Below are 27,334 nucleotides of genomic sequence, written 5' to 3' on the forward strand. Positions count from 1 at the left end.
AACATTATTTGCTACACGATTGTCATATACATGTAGTTCCTGGGCTCATTGGTTTATAAGTGTTGGATTTTTTTTTAAGTTCATCTTTACCTCAGTTACTGACCTTGAAATTGTCAGGTTGATAAATATGCACTGATGATTTCAACATACTCACCCAGACCAAAACTGCCTCAGGACCTTCTCTGTTTTGGCATGTAATGCTGTGTTATTCCGTTGCAAAACAGAAAAAAAAATAAAGCAAATAATGTTGATTGGTATTTCTATCAGCAACTACAATGCTTCTGTCGGTATGGTTTGCTTTGACCTGATTGGTCATTGTTATGGTAAGATAATACAACCTGATGACGTAGTCACAGACTAAAGTATTTTTAAATCGTAATGCTGTCTTATCAAGAAGTCTTCTCTGCATTATTTATTGTCAATTTTATTACATGCAAAAGAAATATGAAGTATAACTAAGTTGCACTAACTTTGTATGATATAGATGAACCCATTTCAGTGCTTGCATTGATGCTGGCTCTCAACAGTACTATTTTAAGAATACTACATCCCTCTTTTATTTTTCTTTATCCCAATGCCATCATTTCCTTTTCCTATTTTTTAATGCCATTTAACTAATACGACAGTAATTTTACAACAGTCAATTAACTTGCTAGCTAGCATATCTTTGCTTTGTAAGGGGCCAGATAGGCTACTCCTGCTCCTTTTCCTTGTTCTCTTAACCCATACAATCATGAGCCCCATTTTCCACTAGCATCCCAGTTGATTCACCGTGCAGTGTCCTGGGATAGAAAACCATTTGTGCTGTTTCCACTGGGCTACCTCACCACTGGCCCCTTTTCCTCTGGCATCCCTGTTAATTAGCTGTGCAGTGTCCCAGGATAGGAAACCCTTTGTGCTGTTTCCACTGGGCTACCTTTAACTGGGACACTAATTGCTTTTCCACTGAACACAACTCATCCCGGGATCGGCGTGTTCTACCTTCAACTAGAAGCACACGATTTTCTCCTGTCCATTTTACACTGGTTTGATCAGCACATGGGCATAAGCTTACACTGGGGATATGAATAGGGGTAGAAGCCGTCAATCCCCAGTGTGGAATGACATCATTCGATGCCAACGTGCTGACTGTTTTCTTTTTCCACTGGACCCTGTCCTCGTTAATTCCCCATTAATTCCTAGGACACTGTGCCAGTGGAAAAGGGGCTATAGAGAAATATGCAAACTCTTCACATGCAGTGTTCTTTGTTGTGATTGAACCTGTTTAGATTACTGCAAGATATCTGGGGTATTACACAGTTTTCCATTTATCCTGTTAAAACAGCAGTGCAATCTAATTAGCTGGCGGATTTTACTCCAGGGTTTTCAAATCGATATTTTCCTATGACAAATTCTGTAATTCTTTTTAAATTGTGCATAGAAATTGGTTGAATCATGTTATTGTCGGTGACATGATCCGAATAATGCGGAAGATTCAATGCCGTTGAATTTTCTGATCCAGATTCAATTTGCTTTGTAACTATTCTACAATAGTTACTGTTGAAATGCTGTGGGCTTCACCATGATGTAATCCTCCAACTCAAACCAGGACCTTTGTTTCAGAGTATAACATTCTTATGGAGATTGATGGCTCCTTTCAAGAATTGATCAGTTTTTCACCTGTCTGATGCAGATTTGCATTGGTTATAATCTATGGGAGATTCTACTGATAGTTAATGCTTATAAATTTGTGTGCCTTTCATGCAGATTTCCTGTAGAATTTGCTGTCTAGGTTTTTTTTAAGAGGCAATCATTTGGGCACGCCTTCAGTTATCAGCTTGGAATGACATTCCCACCAGCAGATTCTTTTTGATTTTAAACCAGAGGTCCAATTCAGTACCCTTGACATATTAATCCAGCAGATTAAAGTATTTGATGTGTATAATCTAATTTGTCGCAAAAAGTAAAATCCGACATGCCCGAAAAGATTCATTTTGAACAGATGTGAAAGGAACAGAATTTTCCTTTGGGGAAATCTATAATCCTGACTGGAGCAGCATTACTGTCCTGATTGAGGAACAGCAAAGTAAGGTTTGAATTTGTTCCATAATCCGAGAAGAAATCTTGAGCAACCTCAACTATTGAGTTTCTCACCCCACTCACTCCCTTTTCCCTGATGAGATCAGTTTCTGACCTTCTGGTGAACTCCACTTTTTTTGTATCTCCTCCTGGTCTGTGTTTGGTATTCATGCTAACCTGTTGTATCTAAATGAGACCTTCAGCTGTGGGAGAAAAAGTTTGCAAATTATAGCGGTGGTTGTGGGGGGGGGAGGGGGAGGGATCTGATTTTTTGTTTTAGGCACCTGAAATTTCTTTGTAAAAGCATTTTGAGTTAATGTTAACTTCTATCTATGAGCACTTGTTCTGTTTATTGCCAGGATAACTGTACAGATTATATGCTTTATTTCAGAAATATAAATTGGACAGATTTGGTAATATTTATAAATTAATTTGGGTGGGGTGAAGTGGGGGTGGGAGTTTCAATTAACCAAATGTATAAGAGGACACTCTGCAGATTTGTATGGTGGAATATATTGTAACATTAAAACCATTGAAAATGCCTGATGCTGCTCTTGAAATGCCATTAGCTTTAATCTTGTAAATTTGTTTTGAAGCTATTGAGCTGTTATTGTTTCATTTGTATCTCAGGCACTATACTGGTAATATACAATTCATTTGTTTAGAAACCCATTTGTCATCAACCCCAGAACTGCCAGTAAAATTTCATGTTGAGGTTTTGTGTGTCTGCTGATATCAACTGCATGGGTCCATTATTCCAAACAGGAGGGAAATCAGTATGAGGAGAGAATTTTGATTGTGTACAATGAGTAATAATTAGTCAACTTGTCAGCCTTGATCTTCATTAGTCAGTGAAGTTTAAAAATGGACAGGGCAGTTGATTTGTGTTTAATCATTTCACATTGTCGCACAATTAATCTCCTGTGAACATTATTGCCCAAGTGATTCCATGTCGAGTACATTTGAGGATTAACAGATAAATTGCAATCAGAATTGTTCCACTTTCCAGAAAGCGGTAAATGAGAAAATCTGCAGATGCTATGGTCAACCGCAGTACAAAAAGTGCTGGAGAAGCCCAGCGAGTCATGCAGCATCCATCCATAGGAAGTAAACAGCAGTCCACCTTTCGGGCCTGAGCAAGAGGGTTCAGTATTTTAGTCTCCAGAAATGTTGCTTTGATTTTTTTTTTCCCCTCCAGTTTCTGTTCAAATGTATTCCTAAATGGATTTGTTAGGTTTAATCATTTTCATCATAAATATTACTTGATGCATTCAAGATACATTTTACTTTACTTATAAATGTGGTGGTGTTGTTTATCCAGCTGAAAGTGTTTTGCCAAGGAATAACTGTTTGTTTTCATGGCTTTTTTAAAAAAAAGCTACATCAAACCACTAACAGATTACATAAATCTGTTGTAGTCCGTTCTTAATAATTTGAAAAGTTGTTTTTTAAAAAAAAAAAAATCTTAAAATGTATCCCTCAGTGGATTGTGGCAAAATGAATATGCTTCATTTTGGAATCTTTCTCAAGAGCAATAAACCTGCATATCGAATGGAAACTTGCAGTGGCTGTTGATTTGCAATTGCGGCCATTTTTAAAGCATTCACAGACAATTGCAGTGCTTGATCAATTTTTTTTCCTTGAAGTTCCATAATTTTGCAATGGCTTCAGAGAATTGTATTAAAATGACAGTCTCACAACCCATTAGAAACATCGGGACCCTGTGTGACACACACTTGGTTATCTTTAAAAGCCATGCGTGAATGTACAGAAATCCATCTAATTGATAGTTGAAAATATAAGTTATCACAGTGAAGAAGTTGTTTCTTGTAAATTGATCCATCAGAGTATGATTTGATCAAGTGGATGATTTTCAAAGTGGTTAAGTGTTGAATTTAATGGGTTCATTGCAATTCTATGTAAATAGATTACATGCTTCCTGTTTTTGATTGCATTTCATTTGTGAAAGTTCATGAATTGGTAACATTACATTCTTTATTTTAGATATTCTTTCATTTGTGAAAAGGGTGTCGTCCTAAATGCATTTCATTAAGCAAAATTTCCACAACTAGTGTATTTTTACTGATGGAGATCTACCTGCTATCTGTTATCACAAAATATGTCTTTGCAAATTAAGACAGTCCATGTCTTTTGAGTGAAACTTTGTGAGCCAAGATATACCTGCACATATTTTGTTAAGAAATCTTTGCTTAAATCTTGGTGGACTTTCTTGAATATTCGTTTACAAATGAATGATGAAAACTTGGTCTTTTTAAGGTATAGTTGAATTTGATTTAAAAATGGTCAATACTCTTTATCTTGTATTGAATATTATTGATCTCTGTATTTAAAAATAACTCTAATAAATGCTCTCTTTCCATATTATAATACACTATAACCTGGTGATATTCATTATGGCAATAACAAATGTCGTCACTTTCAGTTAGTAGTGAGGAAACCGAAGACTAATGTAAGTTTTCTGAAGGTGATTTATTTTCAGAATGTCATTGGTGCAGCAGTTGACAAGCTGTTGTTCTGAATGTTAATTTAAGTTTTCAAGGTTGTGAAAATGTATGATTTCTTCATTGGCTTCTAATGTCAAATTGTCTTTAGTCTGCACTGCACTTGGGTAAAGCAATACATTTTGTTTTAATTTTCAGAGGAGTGTCTGATGTGTAGCATTAATCTATTAGCAAGTCTATGGCAGTTGGATCGTGAAATATAGGTTGCCTGGCTTGAGGATTAGTAAATGCAATAGAGCATAAGAGTACTCTGACAGCTGTTAGCTCTGGGGGTGGGGAGGGGGGGGGGGTGGGGGGCAACAGTATGATAAAGACTGCATCATGGTGGAAGAAAATATCTTGCTATTTTTAAAAGGGATTTACGCATTGCATGTTTACATTTCAAATTTTGGAAGCTTTAATACATCATCTACAAAATTCCATTTGAATATTTTTAAAATGATTGGGCAACTAAGAAAGCAGTAGTCTAGCTAGATCCTGTCATTAGTTTAAACAAACTGACATTTTTGTATCAAATTGTATTTTAATATGAGAATGATGTCTGCTTGAGATACCATGATCTGTGCATAGATTTTTTTTTTAAAAAAGCTTTGAATGCAGTCATCACAGTCGAGATGGATGAATACTCATACTCAGTGCCAACGAGGGTGTTTTCTTCATTGTTGGATGGTGGGATTATGTGGTTAAGAAATAATGATCTTTTGAGGTTACATCTGCCTATGGATTGGAATAGATGGGATGTTGAGTTTAGAAATAAGTATCAGAAAAATAATTTTTTAAAATAATTTTTTATTTTTCACACTGTGAACCATATCAACCAAAATATATACAAACATTTCTCATTAAATATACACAGTGGCATTTTCTCCCTTTTTTCTCCCCTACCCTCCCTCCCCCCTTTCCACCCCCCTCCAAAACCAATAAATATTCAACATGTACAATACAATAAAACCATAAAACAATATCTTCACACAATGAAAAATAAACAAGAAAAATGTGTCATCTGTTTTTACACACTGAATCAAATTGTTTTGTCGTCTTATCATTTTAGGGGGTGGAGGTTATGTTCCATGTATGGTTCCCAAATTTGTTCAAATAATGTGACTTTTTTAAATTGTGCTATTTTTTCCAGTGGAATACATTTATTCATTTCCATGTACCGTTGCTGTATTCTCATGCTCTCTTCCATTTTCCAAGTTAGCCTTAGCAGTAGCAAAGAAGTGTATAATGTTATCATAATGAATCTTTTTTGCGCTTTATCCAATTTGAGGCCTAATTCATTAGTTCTTATGTTACTTAAAAGAAAGATCTCTGGATTTTTTGGTATGTTATTTTTTGTGATTTTATTTAATATCTGATTTAGATATTCCCAAAACGTATTCACTTTTGTACATGCCCAAATTGGATGAACTGTTGTTCCCATTTCCTTCTTACAGCGAAAACATCTATCTGATAATGTTGGATCCCAATCTTTTAATTTTTGAAGAGTGATATATAACCTGTGTAACCAATTATACTGTATCATGCGTAACCTTGTGTCTATTGTGTTCTTCATAGTTCCAGAACATAACTTTTCCTATGCTTCATTTTTTATCTTTATGTTTAAAACCTTTTCCCACTTTTGTTTCGGTTTATAGCTTATTTCATCATTTTCCTTATCTTGCAGCTTAATGTACATGTTTGTTTAAAAACTTTTAATTATCATTGTATCTGTAATCACATATTCAAAGCTGATTCCTTCTGGTTGTTTCAACCTGTTTCCCAATTTATCCTTTAAGTAAGCTTTCATTTGGTGATGTGCAAACATTGTGTCATGAGTTATTCCATATTTGTACTTCAACTGCTCAAATGTTAATAAATTATTTCCCAAAAAACAATTTTCTATTCTTTTCATTCCTTTTCTCTCCCATTCTCTGAAGGAAAGGTTATCTATTGTAAAAGGGATTAATGGGTTTTGTGTCAATAACAATTTCGGTATTTGGTAATTTGTTTATTTTTCCTTTCTAAGTGAATCTTCGTCCATGTATTAAGTAAATGATGCAGTACTGGTGAGCTTTTATATCGTACCAGCTTTTCATCCCATTTATAAAGTATATGTTCCGATATCATCTTCCCTATTTTATCTAGTTCTGTCTTAGTCAAGTCTGTTTTTTCTCTTGTCTGGTAAAAGTCTGATAAATACCTTAATTGTGCTGCTTTATAATAATTTTTAAAGTTTGGTAACTGCAAATCACCTTGGTTATACCTCTCTGTTAATTTATCTAACGCTACCCTTGGTTTACCCCCTTTCCACAAAAATTTCCTTAATATTCTCTTTAGTTCATTAAATAATTTCTCTGTTAAGGGAATTGGTAACGATTGAAATAAGTACTGTATACTTGGGAACACATTCATTTTAATGCAATTTACCCTCCCTATCAACATTTGCAGCAATTCTTTCCAATGTTCTAAGTCTTCCTGCAATTTCTTTATTAGTGGCTGATAAAAGTGGCTTGTTATTATCTAACCTGATACCTAGGTATCAGATTGCTTGTGCTTGCCATTTAAATGTGAATCTTTTTAAAATTCTGTATAATCCGCGTTACTCATTGGCATCACTTCACTTTTATTTGCATTGATCTTATACCCCGATATTTCTCCGTATTCCTTCAATTTCTTATGTAATTCTTTTATTGGTATTTCTTGTTCTGTTAAGTATACTATGATGTCATCTGCAAATAAGCTGATTTTATACTCCTCCTTTATTTTTATCTCTTTTGTTTTATTTTCTGTTCTTATCAGTTCTAGCAATGGTTTTATTGCTAAGGCAAACAATAAGTGGGATAATGGACATCCCTGTCTAGTTGACCTACTTAATTTAAATTGACTAGATACATATCCATTTACTGTTACCTTTGCCAATGGTACATCAATACTTTAATCCAATTAATATATTCTGGTAGATTGAACCTCTGTAATACTTTAAATAAATAGTTCCACTCTACTCTGTCAAAGGCTTTTTCTGCGTCTAAAGCAACAGCCACTGTTGGTTTCTTATTTCCTTGAACTGCATGAATTAGATTAATAAATTTACAGACATTATCCGCTGTTCGTCTTTTCTTAATAAATCCAGTTTGATCTTGTTTTACTATTTTTGGTACACAATTGGCCAATCTGTTTCCTAATAATTTCACTGTTAACTTGTAATCTGAGTTAAGTAGGATATTGGTCTATGTGATGCTGGTGTTAATGGATCTTTCCCCGTGTTTGGTATTACTGTAATTATTGCTGTCTCACATGAATCTGACAAGTTTTGTGTTTCTTCTATCTGGTTCATTACTTCTAGGAGAGGAGGAATTAATAACTCTTTAAATGTTTTATAGAATTCTATTGGGAATTCATCCTCTCCTGGTGTTTTATTGTTCAGCAGCTTTTTCAATATATCCTGTGCTTCCTCTATTTCAAATGGTTTTATCAGTTTGTTTTGTTCTTCTTGCAGTTTCGGCAGTTCAATTTTAGCTAAAAACACTTCTATTTTATCATTTTTCCCTTCTTTCTCAGTTTGGTATAATTGTTCATAACATTCCTTAAAGTTCTTATTAATCTCTATTGAGTTGTATGTAATTTGTTTGTCCTTTTTCCTCGATGCCAATGCAGTTATTTTAGCTTGTTCTGTTTTTAGTTGCCAGGCTAATATTTTATGTGTTTTTTTTCTCCCAGTTCATAATACTTTTGCTTTATTTTCATTATGTTCTTCTCCACCTTGTACATTTGTAATGTTTCATATTTTATTTTTTTTGTCTGCCAATTTTCTTTTTCGTTATATCATCCCTTTTTACTAGTTCCTTTTCTGTACTTACAATATCCCTTTCCAACTGCTCTATTTCCCGATTGTAGTCCTTTTTCATCTTAGTTGCATAGCCCTCCAATGAAGGCTTTCATTGCGTCCCATAATATAAATTTGTCTTTCACTGATTCTGTGTTTATTTCAAAATACATTTTAATTTGGCGTTCAATAAACTCTCTAAATTCCTGCCTTTTAAGTAGCATGGAGTTTAACCTCCATCTATATGTTCTTGGTGGGATGTCCTCCAGTTCTATTGCTAATAACAGGGGTGAATGATCAGATAGTAATCTAGCTTTATATTCAGTTTTCCTAACTCTCCCTTGAATATGGGCTGACAACAAAAACATATCAATCCTTGAGTATGTTTTATGCCTACTCAAATAATATGAATATTCCTTCTCTCTTGGGTGTTGCCTCCTCCATATATTCGTAAGTTTCATTTCCTGCATTGATTTAACGATTTATTTGGCTACTTCATTCTTTTTGCTTGTCTTTTGTCCAGTTTTATCCAACATTTGATCCAAATTAAGGTTAAAATCCCCTCCTATCTATATATTTCCTTGTGTATCTGCAATCTTCAAAAAAAATATGCTGCATAAACTTTTGATCCTTCTCATTATGTATTGAGCAAATTCCAAGATTCTGAGTATATCTGACTCTATCATTACATATCTCCCTGCTGGATCTATTATTTCCTCATCTATTTTGATTGGTACATTTTTGTTAACTAATATGGCTACACCTCTTGCTTTTGATTTATATGATGCTGCCGCTACGTGTCCTACCCAGTCTCTCTTTAATTTATGTTCCACTTCAGTTAGATGTGTTTCCTGCACAAATGCTATATCTATTTTTTTTTCTTTTTTCAGTAAATTTAATAGCCTCTTCCTTTTAATTTGGTTATGAATTCCATTAATGTTTATAGTCATATAGTTCAACGTGGCCATCTTGTATATTTTTTACACCTCTTTTCCACTTCCTCACCACCTCCATCCCCTTTTTCCCATTTTCATCTCTCAGTTTTCCCTTTTTAAACTCAATGTATGACAACACATTTAAAACATAAAATACTCCAACAATTCCCACACGCAATATTACCTTAACCCCAAATGCCCCCTCTCTCTGAGTTGCCCCTTATCCCTTGTCGGCAACCACAACTCCCCTTTCCATTTGGATTGCGATCTTGCTTGCAAGTGTCAACTGATTTCACAGTGACAGTTATTCTCTTCCCCCCCAACCCCCCCCAGAAAACACTTTTATTTTACACATATAACAAAGCTCTTCCCTTTTCCCCCTTCCTTCCTTCCCCTCTCTTTTCCCTCTTTAGTTCTTTACATATATATTGTTTTTACATCTTTATATATACTTTATCACCTTTCTTCATTCTTATTACATCTCTTCATCTCTCTTTCTATTCTGTAAATGCTCTGCGAATTTTTGTGCTTCCTTCGGATCCGAGAACAGTCTGTTTTGCTCCCTGGGTATAAATATTTTAAGCACGGCTGGATGTCTTAACATGAATTTATAATCTTTTTTCCATAGAATCAATTTTGTTGTATTAAACTCTTTCCTCTTTTAAGAGTTCAAAACTTATGTTTGAGTAGAAAAATATTTTTTGACCCTTGTATTCCAATGGTTTATTATCTTCTCTAACTTTATTCCTTGCCCGCTCCAGTATATTTTCTCTTGTCGTATATCTCAAAAATTTTACTAAGATGGATCTTGGTTTTTGATGTGTCTGTGGTTTCAGAGCTAGTGTTCTGTGTGCCCTTTCTATTTCCATTCCTTCCTGCATTTCTGTCATTCCCAGGACCTTCGGCATCCATTCTTTTATAAATTTCTTCATGTCTGTGCCTTCTTCACCCTCCTTCAGGCCCACTATTTTTATGTTGTTTCGCCTACTATAATTTTCCAACATATCAATTTTCTGAGATAACAACTCTTGTGTCTCTTGAATTTTTTTGTCACTTTCTTCCAATTTTCCTGTTAAGTAATTTACTTCCATTTCTACAGCCATTTCTTGTCTTCCAGATTTTCTACTCTTTTCCCTATTTCTGTCATGACCTGTTCTAATCTTTGCATTTTATCTTCTGTTCTTTTCATTTTTCTTTTAATTTCACTAAATTCTAATGACAACCATTCTTTTAATGCTCTAATTTGTTCTTCAAAAAAGACTTTATCTATATTTTGTCTATCTGTTTTACCTTCTATTTCTCTGAGAAGATCTTGGTCTTCTTCTTCCTCTTCTTCTATGTCTGTACCTGTGTTTGTCTTCTCTTCTTTGTATCTGTGTCTCTCTGATTCTCCTGATGAGTTGCTTTTATCACTTTGTCAGGCCTCTTGTCTTTGAACCTCCCCTCCTAGGCTGCTCATCTGTCGGGCCTCCTGCTGCTGCTCCTCTTGCTGTTCACCCCGTCGACTTTCTTCCTCAATTGGTTCCTCACTCCCTCTCCTTCCTTCTTCCTCATCTTCCAGCTGAGAGCCCTGGTGTTGGGCATCCCTCAACTGGTCGCGTCATGGTTGCCCGCTCCTCAGCTGAGCCCCCTCCCCTCCCATCGGTGTTTCCTTTTACCTTTGTGTACTTTTGTTTGGCTCAGCGAGCCATTTTTGCCATCCACTGGTCGGGGGGGGGGGGGTCTCGACTCCGCAGGGTCGACACCAACCTCTGAGATCAGGCACTCTTCACCACCACGGCTCCCTGTTCCTTTGTGCAGGTAAAGCCTTTTATCTTTTCTGGTGATTTTTCTTCTTTTTTTCCCAGTTTTTACTTCTTCCTTCTTGGGTGCCATCTTCTTTCTCTTTTCTGCAACTTTATCTTCTATTTCTTATACTTTATATTTGTTATGCTTTGTCCTTTCTTGACTTTTTTTCTGGAGAAGGCTGGTTTTACCAACCAGCCACTATTCCATCACATGACTCCTTCCAGAAAAATTTTTTTTTTTTAAACCACTTTACATTTCTTCTACTCTCAGCTCCTTTTGTGCATTCCACTGTTAGAGAATCATTGGCCCTTCTGTATTCTTAACATGCTTACATGATTGGGATGAAGAAAAATTACTTACAATTGACATTTCTACTAAACTACCAAGTATTTTGTATTATTTGAAGTTTCCTGATTTCAATTCATGTGACTAAAGTTGGCAGCCTTGCTTGTGCTGAGAGTTGGTAAGACAATGTGGTGATAGCATATGAGTTTTTCAATAATTTCTCATGTTTTGTTTGTTTCCAGTCAAATTCCAGTCAAAACTGGATTGATTAACCACTGTCTGTGGGTTGGAAATATGGCTCTGTCCACTTGGATGCTGAATGTTGTAAATTTTTAGAGACATTAAAATGGAGCAGCTGAATCAGCTTTATTGTGCTGCTTGCAGCAATAGTTATTTGAACCACTGGAAAACAGCTGATACTGCAGTATTTTCTATTCCCTATATGGAACTAAGAACTTTTTTTTGGTTGCATCTGTCATCAATATACTTGGTGCTTTCAATCGAAAAGAAAATTTCAGTGTTTAAAAACCTGATTTGAGGTTCCATGTGCATGTTGGGCAATCGGAATGACTTGACTTGAAAACCTAAAGGTCATCGACTTCCTTTTTCTTAGTCATCAGATGATGCATGACTTCCTGGATACTTCCAACATTTTTTTAATGTTTAAAATTTTTAAATTTAGACATGCAGCGCATGAGCCTATGCTGTCCAATTACACCCAATTGACCAACAACCCCCGGTACGTTTTGAAGGGTAGGAGGAAACCAGAGCACCTGGAGGAAAACGATGCAGACATGGGGAGAAGTACAAACTCCTTATAGACAGCGCAGGAATGAACCCCAGTCCCAGTCAATGGCACTGTAACAGCATGCACTAATTATGCTGCTTAATTAAAATTTTGTTTTATTTTGGTTTCTAACATCACATTATTTGTGGTTGAAGAGCAGTTTTCCACTTTTAGGTAAGCACACCCTTGGTATTCTTCTCCCACACATGCTCTTGTCTACTAAGGCTTCTTCGGCGTTTGTTGTTTTTCCCCAAACCCTCTCTGCCTGGTTCCTGCTGCCCATCATTTACACTATCTCATCACTACACCCTCCCAAAAAAAATCTAGCTCCACATATCACTTACCAACATTTGCCACACCTCTCCTCAAACTGCTTTTAACTGACATTTCTTCCTCTTCCCTGCTCAGTCTTGGCGCATGGGCTGGATGTCAACATGTCCTTTCTGCCTCTACAGATGCAGCTTCGACTGCTGAGTTCCATTTTTTTTTCTAATTGAGAGTGATCCATTTTTGACCCCATTCCTACATGAACAATTTAACATACTCACAAACTCTATTCCATTTGTTTCTTAAAGATTAACATCTCAAATTCTTTCACGTTGAGATACAAGCTGTGAGGCTATTGAATTCAATTTGGCATTTTATCAGGCTGGATAAAAGTGCATCTCTGTGCAGCAGTTATTGCTGGACTAGATAAGTGTAAAACACGTCTGGGAAACTACTGGGACTATGAGTTTAATGAACAAAATGGCAACACTTGCTTTAAGGCAGAGCCATGAAGGATTAAGGCAGATCTTTTGCTCTTGATGCCAGCTCACATGTCAGGGACTTTGTTTGATATGTGCATGCAAAAGACTGGTTGTCAGTTCAAGTTGGCAGCAGTTATCTTCTGCACATCCCACTGGTGGCTAACTCCTGGAATCCTGTGCAATCTTCTGCAGACTCTCCACACTGGTCAGCTGCCTGCTGATTTAAGTTGGCACAACAGTCCCATTTCAAATGAATGGCTGCTGTTAGCTGCTCTCGAAGGGATTAACAGCTATTTATTAGTTTCAACATTTAAATTGATATTTAGCGTTTGAATATTTTGGTTTAAAGTAACAATTTTTTTTTTTAAAGTTGACTTTTTAAATGCCAAATCAATTGTGGTCATCTCACTTTGGTCCACAAGTGGAGCATTTCCTTTGGAGAATCACAACCTTTCAGTGGTACTATGAATTCAGTGTCTAGATTGAGGTAGCCCCATGTCCTTCTGCTGTACTCAGGCCTGTGTCTTAACAATGCAGTAACAAGGCAGGCAGATTAGCAGTGATTTTTTTATATATATATACACATATATATATACACATATATACACATACATATATACACATACATATATACACATACATATATACACATACATATATACACATACATATATACACATACATATATACACATACATATATACACATACATATATACACATACATATATACACATACATATATACACATACATATATACACATACATATATACACATACATATATACACATACATATATACACATACATATATACACATACATATATCTTTCTTTGGCTTGGCTTCGCGGACAAAGATTTATGGAGGGGGTAAAAAGTCCACGTCAGCTGCAGGCTCGTTTGTGGCTGACCAGTCCGATGCGGGACAGGCAGACACGATTGCAGCGGTTGCAAGGGAAAATTGGTTGGTTGGGGTTGGGTGTTGGGTTTTTCCTCCTTTGCCTTTTGTCAGTGAGGTGGGCTCTGCGGTCTTCTTCAAAGGAGGCTGCTGCCCGCCAAACTGTGAGGCGCCAAGATGCACGGTTTGAGGCGTTATCAGCCCACTGGCGGTGGCGGTGGGTATATATATATATATATACATATATATACACACATATATATACACACATATATATACACACATATATATACACACATATATATACACACATATATATACACACATATATATACACACATATATATACACACATATATATACACACATATATATACACACATATATATACACACATATATATACACACATATATATACACACATATATATACACACATATATATACACACATATATATACACACATATATATACACACATATATATACACACATATATATACACACATATATATACACACATATATATACACACATATATATACACACATATATATACACACATATATATACACACATATATATACACACATATATATACACACATATATATACACACATATATATACACACATATATATACACACATATATATACACACATATATATACACACATATATATACACACATATATATACACACATATATATACACACATATATATACACACATATATATACACACACATATATACACACACATATATACACACATATATATACACACATATATATACACACATATATATACATATATATATACACATATATATACATATATATACATATATACACACATATATATATACACACATATATATATACACACATATATATATACACACATATATATATATACACACATATATATATACACACATATATATATACACACATATATATATACACACATATATATATATACACATATATATATATACACACATATATATATATACACACATATATATATATATACACACACATATATATACACACACATATATATACACACACATATATATACACACACATATATATACACACACATATATATACACACATATATACATACACACATATATACATACACACATATATACATACACACATATATACACATATATATACACACACACATACACATATATATATATACACATATATATATATGTCTTTTTTTTTTCTTCTTTGGCTTGGCTTCGCGGACGAAGATTTATGGAGGGGGTAAAAAGTCCACGTCAGCTGCAGCCTCGTTTGTGGCTGACCAGTCCGATGCGGGACAGGCAGACACGATTGCAGCGGTTGCAAGGGAAAATTGGTTGGTTGGGGTTGGGTGTTGGGTTTTTCCTCCTTTGCCTTTTGTCAGTGAGGTGGGCTCTGCGGTCTTCTTCAAAGGAGGCTGCTGCCCGCCAAACTGTGAGGCGCCAAGATGCACGGTTTGAGGCGTTATCAGCCCACTGGCGGTGGTCAATGTGGCAGGCACCAAGAGATTTCTTTAGGCAGTCCTTGTACCTTTTCTTTGGTGCACCTCTGTCACGGTGGCCAGTGGAGAGCTCGCCATATAATACGATCTTGGGAAGGCGATGGTCCTCCATTCTGGAGACGTGACCCATCCAGCGCAGCTGGATCTTCAGCAGCGTGGACTCGATGCTGTCGACCTCTGCCATCTCGAGTACCTCGACGTTAGGGGTGTGAGCGCTCCAATGGATGTTGAGGATGGAGCGGAGACAACGCTGGTGGAAGCGTTCTAGGAGCCGTAGGTGGTGCCGGTAGAGGACCCATGATTCGGAGCCGAACAGGAGTGTGGGTATGACAACGGCTCTGTATACGCTTATCTTTGTGAGGTTTTTCAGTTGGTTGTTTTTCCAGACTCTTTTGTGTAGTCTTCCAAATGCGCTATTTGCCTTGGCGAGTCTGTTGTCTATCTCATTGTCGATCCTTGCATCTGATGAAATGGTGCAGCCGAGATAGGTAAACTGGTTGACCATTTTGAGTTTTGTGTGCCCGATGGAGATGTGGGGGGGCTGGTAGTCATGGTGGGGAGCTGGCTGATGGAGGACCTCAGTTTTCTTCAGGCTGACTTCCAGGCCAAACATTTTGGAAGTTTCCGCAAAGCAGGACGTCAAGCGCTGAAGAGCTGGCTCTGAATGGGCAACTAAAGCGGCATCATCTGCAAAGAGTAGTTCACGGACAAGTTTCTCTTGTGTCTTGGTGTGAGCTTGCAGGCGCCTCAGATTGAAGAGACTGCCATCCGTGCGGTACCGGATGTAAACAGCGTCTTCATTGTTGGGGTCTTTCATGGCTTGGTTCAGCATCATGCTGAAGAAGGTGTCGAAGGCTTTGGTGAGGTCAACAAAGGTGATGTAGAGTCCTTTGTTTTGTTCTCTGCACTTTTCTTGGAGCTGTCTGAGGGCAAAGACCATGTCAGTGGTTCCTCTGTAGTATCACCAAGCTTTCATGAATTCTTGTGAAGCAAGGATGCACACCCGGTAGCCATCTATGGACAGTGAATTTATGTCACAATAATTTTGCAGTGGAATGTAAGCAGCAATATACTTCAATTATTTTAAAAATTTCCACTGAAAATATTAACCCTTTGAATATCAGACACTCTTTGTGAATGTAGTAAAAGAAATGTATATCATAAATTCACACATATAACATGCACATACCGTCCACATGCATATAATGTGTGGGTGTACCATAGTAGTCCTGTCCAGCACCCTCATAATTGCCCAATTTTGGTTTTCTCCCCTTGCTATTTATTTATTTTAATCACAGAACACAAAGTGATACACGGGCAGATAAGATTATCAGCCTGTATGCTATCACCTGCATTGGATCTAGTCTAATCAATATAAAAGGCCTTTGCATTTAGTGCTACCTTTGAGATCTAGCATACTGGTACTTTCAACAATGCAAGGAGTCAAATGTAAATCTTACACCGCTAATTTCAAACTGAAAGTCATGACCAAAGCAGAAGAAACTGGCAACAGAGCAGCAGCAAGAGAGTTCAAGGTTGGCGAATCATCCATTCATGAATGGAGGAAAAAGAAAAACGAGTTTGAGAGGATGAATCTTAAAAAAAAAAAAATGAGCATGTCGTGGCCTGAAAGTTAAATGGGCCTAATTAGAGTCTGATTTGAAGGGGTAGGTTCTTGGACATAGAGAACAAAATCAGGCTGTATCTACAGTCGCCATTCAGATGAAAGCTAGACTATTGGCAGATGGATTTCAAAGCGGGTTATGCCCTGGATATCAAAGTTTATGAAATGAAACGGATTGTCAGTAAGAATTATAACAACTGTAGATCAGCGACTTCCAGAAGATTGGGAACAAAAAACCACTGATTTTCGCAGCATCGTCGCCAATGAAATTTGCGAATTTAAAATCACACCTGCAGGCATCATTAATATGGACGAAGTTCCAATGGCTTTTGACATCCCCACCACAAGAACTGTGGCTGCTTATGGAACAAAAACTCTGGCCACGGGGGGCATAGCATAATGGCGTAGGGAGAAGACGTGGAAAGACACCTCCCCCGGCATAACTATTAAAAACCCGACTTTTAAAGTTTTAGTAACTTTTTAGAAGATATTGGATATACAGTTGATATAGAAAGCAACTGTGAGGAAAACAAAAGTACAAGCAGTTTAAAAAAAAAAAAAACGACTTCTAAACAGCTATCAAGTACGAAACAGCTTGGGCATTTGACTCTGACACCAACTTCACACAGCGTCGCAGAAGATGGTGCAGGAGCCTCATGTCCTCCAGATTATGAGGAGCACCGCACTATACCGAGCTCAGCCCAAACTGCAGGGGGATTCGACTTCTCTCGACCCAGTGATGCTGGACTGATGGGAGAGAGGATCCAAACCTGCAGTCAGGCTGAAATGCTATCTGTATTGACAGAAGAGGAAGAAGGCGACATCTGAGGGGGACTGGAGGAAGAAGATATTTATTCAGGTACGGAGGAGGAAGAAACTATAATATACAAGGGTAGGCCCTTATTTAAACAGGTATCAATGAAGTTTAAATCTGACCCTCATTATTCAGACCCAGCAAGTCAAATTGATGTATCCAAATAAATAGAGGATTTGGCAAGTCAGATGGGTCAAGGTTTTTCATCTATGTAGGAATAACTTAATGATATGAAGGGAGAGATATCATCTATTAATATTGATGTGGCAAAGTTTGTGAAATTAGTGGATAAGGTACAAGATAAATTTAAGAAGATTGAAGAAGATTTTTATGACTGTAAGGATGATGTGGAACAATGTAAAGAAAAGACGGATCAGATGGAGGATTCATTCACTGGTTGGAAAATTCAGAGAAATGATTTATTGAAGAAAATTGATGCTTTACAGGATCAAAGTCAAAGGAATAATGTTAAGATTGTTGGTCTTCCGGAAGATTTTGAAGGCCCGGACCTGGTTCAATTTTTCCAAAAGTTGATCCCTGAAGTTTTGGGGAAAGAATATTTTGTGAATGGTCTGGAATTGGATAGAGCTCATAGAGTGATAAAAAGGAAACCTCTTCCAGGTCAAGCTCCATGTTCTATCCTGATTAGATGTTTACGCTATCAAGATAGAGAATTGACTTTAAGAGCTACAGTTAAAGATGTGAGAAGTAATCAAGGCCCCCTGGTAGTTAAGAATAATAAGAGTTTTCTTTTATACTGATTTGAGTCAAGTTGTTATTAAACGATGTAAGGAATTTAATTCTGCCAAAGCCGTTTTGTGGAGGAAAGGATATAAATTTGCTTTTTGGTGTCTTGCTGTCCTTAAAGTTTTTTATGGAGACATTCAATCTCAGTTCTTTAGAGAAGAAATCTCAGCAGTTGGTTGAAATTGATATCGATGATGATCAAGGTAGAGATCTGGAGGAGGCATATCATACTTGAAAATAATTTGTTGATTATTATTTTTTTATTCTGGGCAGAGGGGTTTTTTGACTACTGACCCTTCTGAAGTCATTGGCCACTTTATGGCACTGGTCACTCCTGCATAATTGAGGGAAGTAATACTGAGCTACAGTATTTTTTTCTTTTTTTGGACTTTTTTTGCATATGGGTTTTTTTTCTTTTTCTTTTGAGGAGATTTTCTAGTTCTTTTTGTGGTTGCCATGGAGAAGAGTTCCATCATGTGTGGTAAGGTGGTCTTTGAAATTAATTGGAATGTTGGCCAATTAAAATTTTTCTACTTTTAATGTTAATGGGCTTAATAATCCGATTAAGAGAAAAAAAAAAGTATTGGCGTATATTAAAAAGTTTAAGGTTGATGTTGCTGTTTTGCAAGAAGCACATTTGACTGGGAAGGAGCATCAAAAATTGAAAAGATATTGGGTTGGCCAAGTCTTAGTGTCTTTATATTGGAATCAGTTATTGAGTCAGTTGGTAGACTTTTAGTTGATAATTGTAAAAATAAAATTCTGAATCTTTGACTTTAATGAATATTTATGATCCTAATATAGAGGATGAGAAATTTATGTTGGATTCCTTTCTTAATTTAAATCAAGCATATGAAAAAAATATGGTCGGAGGTGATTTTAATTGTTGTTTGGACCATTACTAGATAAATCTCCAAAAGCAGTAGTTAGGACTAAAATGGCTAAATAGTTAATAGCATTAATGAAAGATATTAATTTAGTAGATATATAGAGGAGATTAAATCCTAACGAGAAAGATTTTTCATTTTATTCATTTTGATATGATTCTTATTTTAGAATAGATTTATTTTTGGTATCAGCACAATTGCATGGTCGTGTTTTGAGGGCTGAATATAAGAGTAGAATTTTGTCTGATCATTCTTTGTTGTTAATAACATGTACAGGTTCAGAGAGAATTGATAATTAAATCTCCATTGATATGTATTCTTTGTTAAATTGTAGAATTTTGTAATTTTATGAGATCAAATACAGTTGTGTTTGAAAATAAATATGGACTCAGTTAACAGTAAATTTGTTTTATGGGATGCTTTAAAAGTATTTTGAGGGGATTAATTATTATACTGTTGAAATTAAGAAACAACATGTAGCTGATGTAACTAAATTAGAGAAGGAGATAGAGATATTAGAAAAATATTTACAGCAAAATTCAATGGAGGTTAAGAAAATACATTTAACTAAAATGAACTTATGATACAACATACAAGTTTGAGAAGTTATTACAGAGAACTAGACAAAGGTATTATGAATTGGGGGAAAGAGCTTATAAAGTTTTAGCTTGGTGTTTAAAAATGGAATGTCTCAAGAAAAAAATGCTATTAGGGATGATTCAACGATTACATAAACTTCAGGAGATTAATAATGTGTTCAAATAATTTTATGAAAAATTATATACTTCTGAATTTTGGAGGATGAGGTTAAAATTGATTTTTTAAAAAAATCTGATCTGGATTTACCCTTATTAAATGGTAAGGATGTTAAAGATTTGGATAATTTTACCACTAAAGATGTAATAAACACACTTTGATCCATGCCAAATGGGAAGTTTCTAGGGGATGATAGTTTTAATTCTGAATTTTATAAAAAATTTCAGGACTTATTAATTCCATTATTGATGGAAGTATTGAAACAGGCAATGGAGGTTCATTCTTTTCTAGACTCTTTTTCTCAAGCAATTATTACAGTTATTCTTAAGAAAGATAGGGACCCATTGAAAGCTGGGTCTTATAGACTAATTTCATAACTGAATGTTGATTATAAAGTTGTAACTAAGGTTCTCGCTAATAGATTAACTATATATTTACCAAATTTAATTCATTTAGATCAGGCGAGTTTTATTAAAAATCGTTATTTGGCAGATAATATTGTGAAGTTGACAATTCTTGGGAGGGATCCAACCTACCAATGGTTATTTCATTGGATGCAGAAAAGACCTTCGATATAGTAAAGTGGAGTTTTTTTATTTAAAGTTTTAGAGAAATTTAAATATGGCCCAATTCTTATTGGTTGGATTAAGGCTTTATATAGAAGTTCTACAGTACACAATCCTTTATCCAGAACCCTTGTGGGACAGTGTGTTCCGAATTTCTGATTTTTCTGGATTTCGGAAAGCCAGATTTAAGCCCATCCGAATTGTGCTGCCGTATCCACCCCCACCCCCTCCTTGCGCCCGCCTGACTCGCGCTGCCAGTCACCCAGCCACCCGACTCATGCTGCCGGTCTCCTCCCCCTCCCTCACCCACCCAACTCGCGCTGCTGCCTCTCTCCCCACTTGTCAGATTTTGGTGCTTTCTGGATTTTATATGTCCAGATAAAGGATTGTGTACCTATACTGCTCGAGTGGTTACTAAATTGTTGACTAGACAAGGCTGTCCTTTGTCAACAGCTCTATTTGTATTAGTTATTGAACCTTTGGCTCAGATGATTAGACAAGATAGTAATGTTAAAGGTATTAAGGTGAAATCTGATGAATTTGAAATTAATTTATTTGTAGATGATGTTTTGATATATTTAACAAAACCACAAAATTCTTTGAAGTGTTTACATGACAGATTGGAACAGCATGTGAGATATCAGGTTATAAAATCGATTGAGAAATGAGTAATATTATGTCATTAACCGAAACAGATTATTCTTCTTGTAAGCATATTGTGAAATTCAAATGGTCGGATCAGATTAAGTACTTGGGTGTTAAAGTAGACACAAAACTCAAAACGGTCAACCAGTTTACCTATCTCGGCTGCACCATTTCATCGGATGCAAGGATCGACAACGAGATAAACAACAGACTCGCCAAGGCAAATAACGCCTTTGGAAGACTACACAAAAGAGTCTGGAAAAACAACCAATTGAAAAACCTCACAAAGATTAGCGTATACAGAGCCATTGTCACCCACACTCCTGTTCGGGTCCGAATCATGGGTCCTCTACCGGCATCACCTACGGCTCCTAGAACGCTTCCACCAGCGTTGTCTCCGCTCCATCCTCAACATTCATTGGAGCGACTTCATCCCTAACATCGAAGTACTCAAGATGGCAGAGGCCGACAGCATCGAATCCACACTGCTGAAGATCAAACTGCGCTGGGTAGGTCACGTCTCCAGAATGGAGGACCATCGCCTTCCCAAGATAGTGTTATATGGTGAGCTCTCCACTGGCCTCCAAGACAGAGGTGCACCAAAGAAGAGGTACAAGGACTGCCTAAATAAATCTCTTGGTGCCTGCCACATTGACCACCGCCAGTGGGCTGATATCACCTCAAACCGTGCATCTTGGCGCCTCACAGTTCGGTGGGTAGCAACCTCCTTTGAAGAAGACCGCAGAGCCCACCTCATTGACAAAGGAGGAAAATCCCAACACCCAACCCCAACCAACCAATTTGCCCTTGCAACTGCTGCAACCATGTCTGCCTGTCCCGCATCGGACTTGTCAGCCACAAACGAGCCTGCAGTTGACGTGGACATTACCCCTCCATAAATCTTCGTCCGCGAAGCCAAGCCAAAGAAAGAAAGAATTATAGTCATTTATATGAGTTAAATTATTTACCATTATTGTCTAAAATTAAACATGATTTGAATTGATGCAAAGATTTACCAATGACATTAATAGGAAGAGGTAATTGTATTAAAATGAATATTTTTCCTTAAATTCAGTATTTATTTCAATCTATTCCTTGTAAGATTGCTCAAATTTGTTTAAGGATTTAATTGCTTTGGTGAAGGAAATTTTATGAAAGGATAAAATGGTAAGGGTATCTTTACAAAAATTAACTTGGAAATATGAATTTGAATGTTTGCAACTCCCCAATTTTCAAAATTATTATGATGCGGCAATTGAAATTTATTAATAGGATGTTTGAAATGGATAAACCTTTGCTATGGGGTAATATTGAATTATCTCAAATTGGTGAGAAGAGGGTGGATCCGTTTATTTATAGATAGAACCCTAAGTTATTGAGTAGTTATAATTTGCCTGTTTTGAAACAGTTAATGGATTTATGGTTTTTTTTTAAAGTTATAGTTACTCAAGGTAAGATTTCAGGTAAAACCCCTTTGTATCAAAATAAGCTTTTCCTCTTTACACTTAATAATCAGCTTTTGAAATTATGGGATCAAAAGGGTATTAAATTTGTGCAAGATTGTTATGAAATAGGATATTATTTATTTTCAAAGAATGAAAGAGAAATATGATGCATCTTCAAATACTTTTTCTTATTATCAAATTAAAGCTTTATTGTTGGATAATTTTGGACACAGTCCACGGTTACCTTGATGATCTAAGTTTGAAATTTTACTTACTGAGGGTGGTAAGAAGGGATTTATAACTGCGATGTATGCTTTATTACAGAATAAAATGCCTAAATTGGATTTACACAAATCTAGATTGAAATGGGAGAAAGATTTAGGTATACTTATTCTTCAAGATGAATTTATGTAGGGATAGTATGACTAAAATTATAAATGTAAGGTATCAATTAGTTCATTATAATTTTATTCATCAATTATATTTAACTCCAGAAATGTTAAGTAGATACAATTTTATTTCTTTGGATTTGTTTTAAATGTCATAGGATGTGGGTTCTTTTTTGCATTCTACTTGGCTATGTGAAACAGTAAAACCTTTTTGGAATAAACTTAAGGAACTTTTTAGAAGTTATTTTGAAAGTGAAATTTTCATCAGATCCTTTAGTATTTTTGTTGGGCAATATTAAGAGGTTGAGTTTCAAATTAAGATTAAATAGATTTCAAATTGCATTTTTGAGATTAGCGTTAGCTATAGCTAGAAAATTTTTGGCAGTTGGTTAGAAAAATGAGACTGATTTGAGTATTCAGAGATGGCAGACGGTGTTGAGATCTTGTATTCCATTGGAGAAGATAACACACAATTTGCATGATTTCTTTTATTCTAAAACTTGAAGCCTTTATTTGGATTATATGGGTTTGAGTTTTTGAACCCCCTGGCCGCACAGTAGTGGTGTTACTCCGATCCATGAGAATTAATTGATGAATTCTGTTGTTATGGTTGATCTCTTTTTTTTGGGGTAGGTTCATAGGAGGTGGGGTTGGGTGGGTGGGTTAGGGAGTTGTAGAGGGTTAGTTCATTGAAAATATGTATGTATTTTTAAAATTGTTCTTGTTTATTCATTAATTGTTTTTATTTATTGTTTGTTTCAATATTATGCATCATGATTTAATAAATAAAACATTCAAACAAAAAAAAGAACGTGGCCATAACCACTACAGGACATGAAAGGTCGTGCTTTACTGTAGTCCTTGCCTGCACTGTAAGTGGCGCTAATCTGAAGCCAATGAAAATATTGCCACGAGAAAAAAATGCCCTTTGTAACAAGAAAAGTTGGATGGACTCCAATGTTATGAAACTGTGGGTGGAAAGATGTTACAGACCAAGCAGTTTTTTTCCCCAAAGAAATTGTTACTCGTATTTGATTCCATGGCAGGTCACAAAGAGCACTCAATACAAAAGACTATAAATTCTTTTGGCGCCCACATTGTAGTAACTCTGGGTGGGTTGACATGTAAACTGCAGCCACTTGGTATTTCTGATAATCATCCATTCAAGATGTTCATCAGATCAGAATAGGAGGAATAGATGCAGAATTATTAAATTCACCCCAGTTGATGGTTGAAAAGAGCAGCCGAAACTGAAGTTTGCGACTGGGTTGCCAGAGCATGGGATAAGATAACACCAGAAACTATTTGCAGTGGATTCAGAAAAGTTGATATACTGATGATGGGGATTCCACCACTGATGACTAAAGCAGTGACAGCGATGACATGTCAGTATCGTACAGTAATAGAAGAACAGTTACAGGCTGTCCTAACATTTTAATGAAGAGAGTGAACAATCCTTTGAAGGGTTCGAAGGGGTTACAGATGATAATGAAGAAGACTAATAAACTGGTTTTTTGACTTTAACATGTTATCCAGCTTTTTTCCTCTTGTTATTTAAGATGTTTATTTTAAATTCAAGTGATTTTAAAAATAAAAAATAATTTAGAACCAGTTGCTGCTCAGTCAAGTTCTCTTCTATATTCAATGTGTATATAAAAAAAATCTTGTATAGCGTGCACGCATATAATGTGGTTGATACGCATATAACTTGATTTGTATTTGCCTAAAAATACAGTATTAACACTGAACTGTTCTACAAATAAAGTCTTAAAGTATATAGAATTTTACTGAAGCTTGCATATTTGTGTGCTGGCATAGTTATTTGAGATGTATGTAAATATGGTAGTCAAAACAGTTTTAAAAAGAAAGTTTCGACATTGATTGCAAAATAAATTTTGGTGATGACATAGGAATAATTTAACATATTTGGAATGATTGGCTGTTGTAGCACAGCAAAACCTCCATATTTCAATGGAACGTTAAACTAGAATTTTATCCTTCAAATTATCAGTCCTGAGTCACATGGGAGATTAAATCAGGAGTTAATTTAATCTTCAGATAATTATGTTGCTTTATCACTAGAACAATTATACCTAAATTAAAATGGTAATTCTTAATGTCCTTTGTATTATATCAGACCCGTTTTGTTTTATGTTTTGCCATCAAAATAAGGTAATTATTGACTTGTGATCTGTTTAAGAACGTGCAGAATGAGATTAGTGATTATACTTTACCGGTGAAGAATCAGTAGCAAAATCTTGCAATGAAATCATTATCTGAAAATTTACCCAAACTCCTGATTTTGACAATTTATTTGTTTCATGTTTTCTAATTTTCAGTGTTTCCTAATCCTGGGTCATACCCATGTCCATAAAATATTACTAATAATCTCTCTTCATCGTTGGCTTCATTTGAATTGTTTTAATTGTGGTAATTTGTTTCTTGCAGTTTACATTTGTCTTGTTAATGTGTAATTATCGATGTTACACACATCCTTCAAGATTTCTGCAACTTGGAGAGAATTATCACAATTCATTTTGTCTACCCGTTTCAGTCCCTCAAAATCCTTGCACTGCTGCAAGCCCTTCAGACAGTTTATTGAGCTTCTTGTACAGGGGGCAAACTGCAGGAGACAGGGTTATTTCAGAAAACGTCTCTAAAGTTAGATCCAGGATTTTTTTGAATATTTAGAAGTTTACACCAAATTGTGTTTTTTTTTAAAGTGTATGTGTTTTTCACTTTTTTAGTCAAGTAGTCAGAATTTTTGTTAATACCATTCTCTAGCCCTTTTTGCACAGAGATCCCGCAATAAAGAAGACCCAGTACTAAGCCGGCTTTGCTTGTTTACACTGAACCGCCCAAACAGCGTGGGCCTAACACTGGGCCATTGTGTCTTTTTACACAGCAAGCCAGCATACGGGGAGCAAAAAAGGTGGGACGTGTAACACAAAAGCATCGGCATCTAGTGTGACATATAACATACTCTATTTGATGGCATATCAGACCCACTTTTTTTCCAACAAAAAATTGCACAAAATTATCCCCGGGCCTTGTATGTGAAGTTGAAATTAGGGTGAAAATGGTGAATAATATTGACAGTGATATTTGTCACTGCATGGCTCACTAGTATCACTGCTATCTATCACTGGGGCCTGGTGGCAGTCTTTCAGTAGGAAGTGGAGCGGTGGGATCAGTGTGGGGGCTGGTGGCAGGTTTTGGGAGACCTTACTCTGGACTTGCTGCCTGCTTTCTCCTGGCAGCTCACTGTCAGTCCCCATACTGGTTCCACTTCCCTGCTTCCCCCACCCGGGAGAGAATGGGGCAGTGGGACCAGTGTGGAGACCAACAGCTGCAGTTTGTTTTTATAAAATGTTTTCTGGTATAACTAAGCTGAATTTGTTTCTCTTATAAATTACAGCAGTATTATTATTTAAAAAATTTTCCTGTTGTCCTAGTTGCATGTTTTATTCCAAGTTTTAAATGCTTACCCATTTAAAAAAAAAAAAAAAAAAAAAATTCTTAATATTCCCCACTGAAATGGAGAGGGTCTTGTATGTTATCAAATACACATCCTTTCCCATCCTGGTGGATCACCCTTTTTACACGGATACAATTCGGCTCTGACTACCTCTACTGCAGCTTAAAGGTGGGACTGCAATGACCCCTCCCCTACCCCCTGGCAATTCTGTGTTAGTTCCTTTTACACAGAAGGCATGGCACAATAAAGGTACCATATTCCCGCCTTAAAGTGGTTGTGTAAAAGGGGATTCTGAAAGCAAAGGGTTAATGTTGTGCCAATATGTTTGCCTATTTGGTCTTTTCTTTTCAGGTGATGGAAAGCTAACAGACACTCCAGATCCATTTTTGGTGATGGAAATTTATTCTTGCAGAATTTGTGGTTTCTCCCCAAAATTTTGAGGTATAAAATTTTCCCTCATGGAAAATATATAAAGTTCAACATTTATTTTCAGCTTTTACTTCTTGATGAATGAGCAGATGACAGACATTATGGAAAAATAACAATTATGGATGGTTTTCTAGGAACATATATCATCAGTCCCCCACATTACACAGAGCTCAACTGTAAT

The 27,334-nt window shown here is 36.1% G+C and overlaps 1 protein-coding gene across 10 annotated transcripts in view; it reads left to right on the plus strand.

Moving 5' to 3' along the window:
* The window catches only part of LOC138755334 (band 4.1-like protein 3), a 267,478-nt gene that overhangs the window by 103,568 nt on the left and 136,576 nt on the right, over window positions 1-27,334 (plus strand). The window lies entirely within an intron of this gene.

This window comes from Narcine bancroftii, chromosome 2 (genome assembly GCF_036971445.1).
Source record: "Narcine bancroftii isolate sNarBan1 chromosome 2, sNarBan1.hap1, whole genome shotgun sequence".
In the NCBI taxonomy this organism is placed as follows: domain Eukaryota; kingdom Metazoa; phylum Chordata; class Chondrichthyes; order Torpediniformes; family Narcinidae; genus Narcine; species Narcine bancroftii.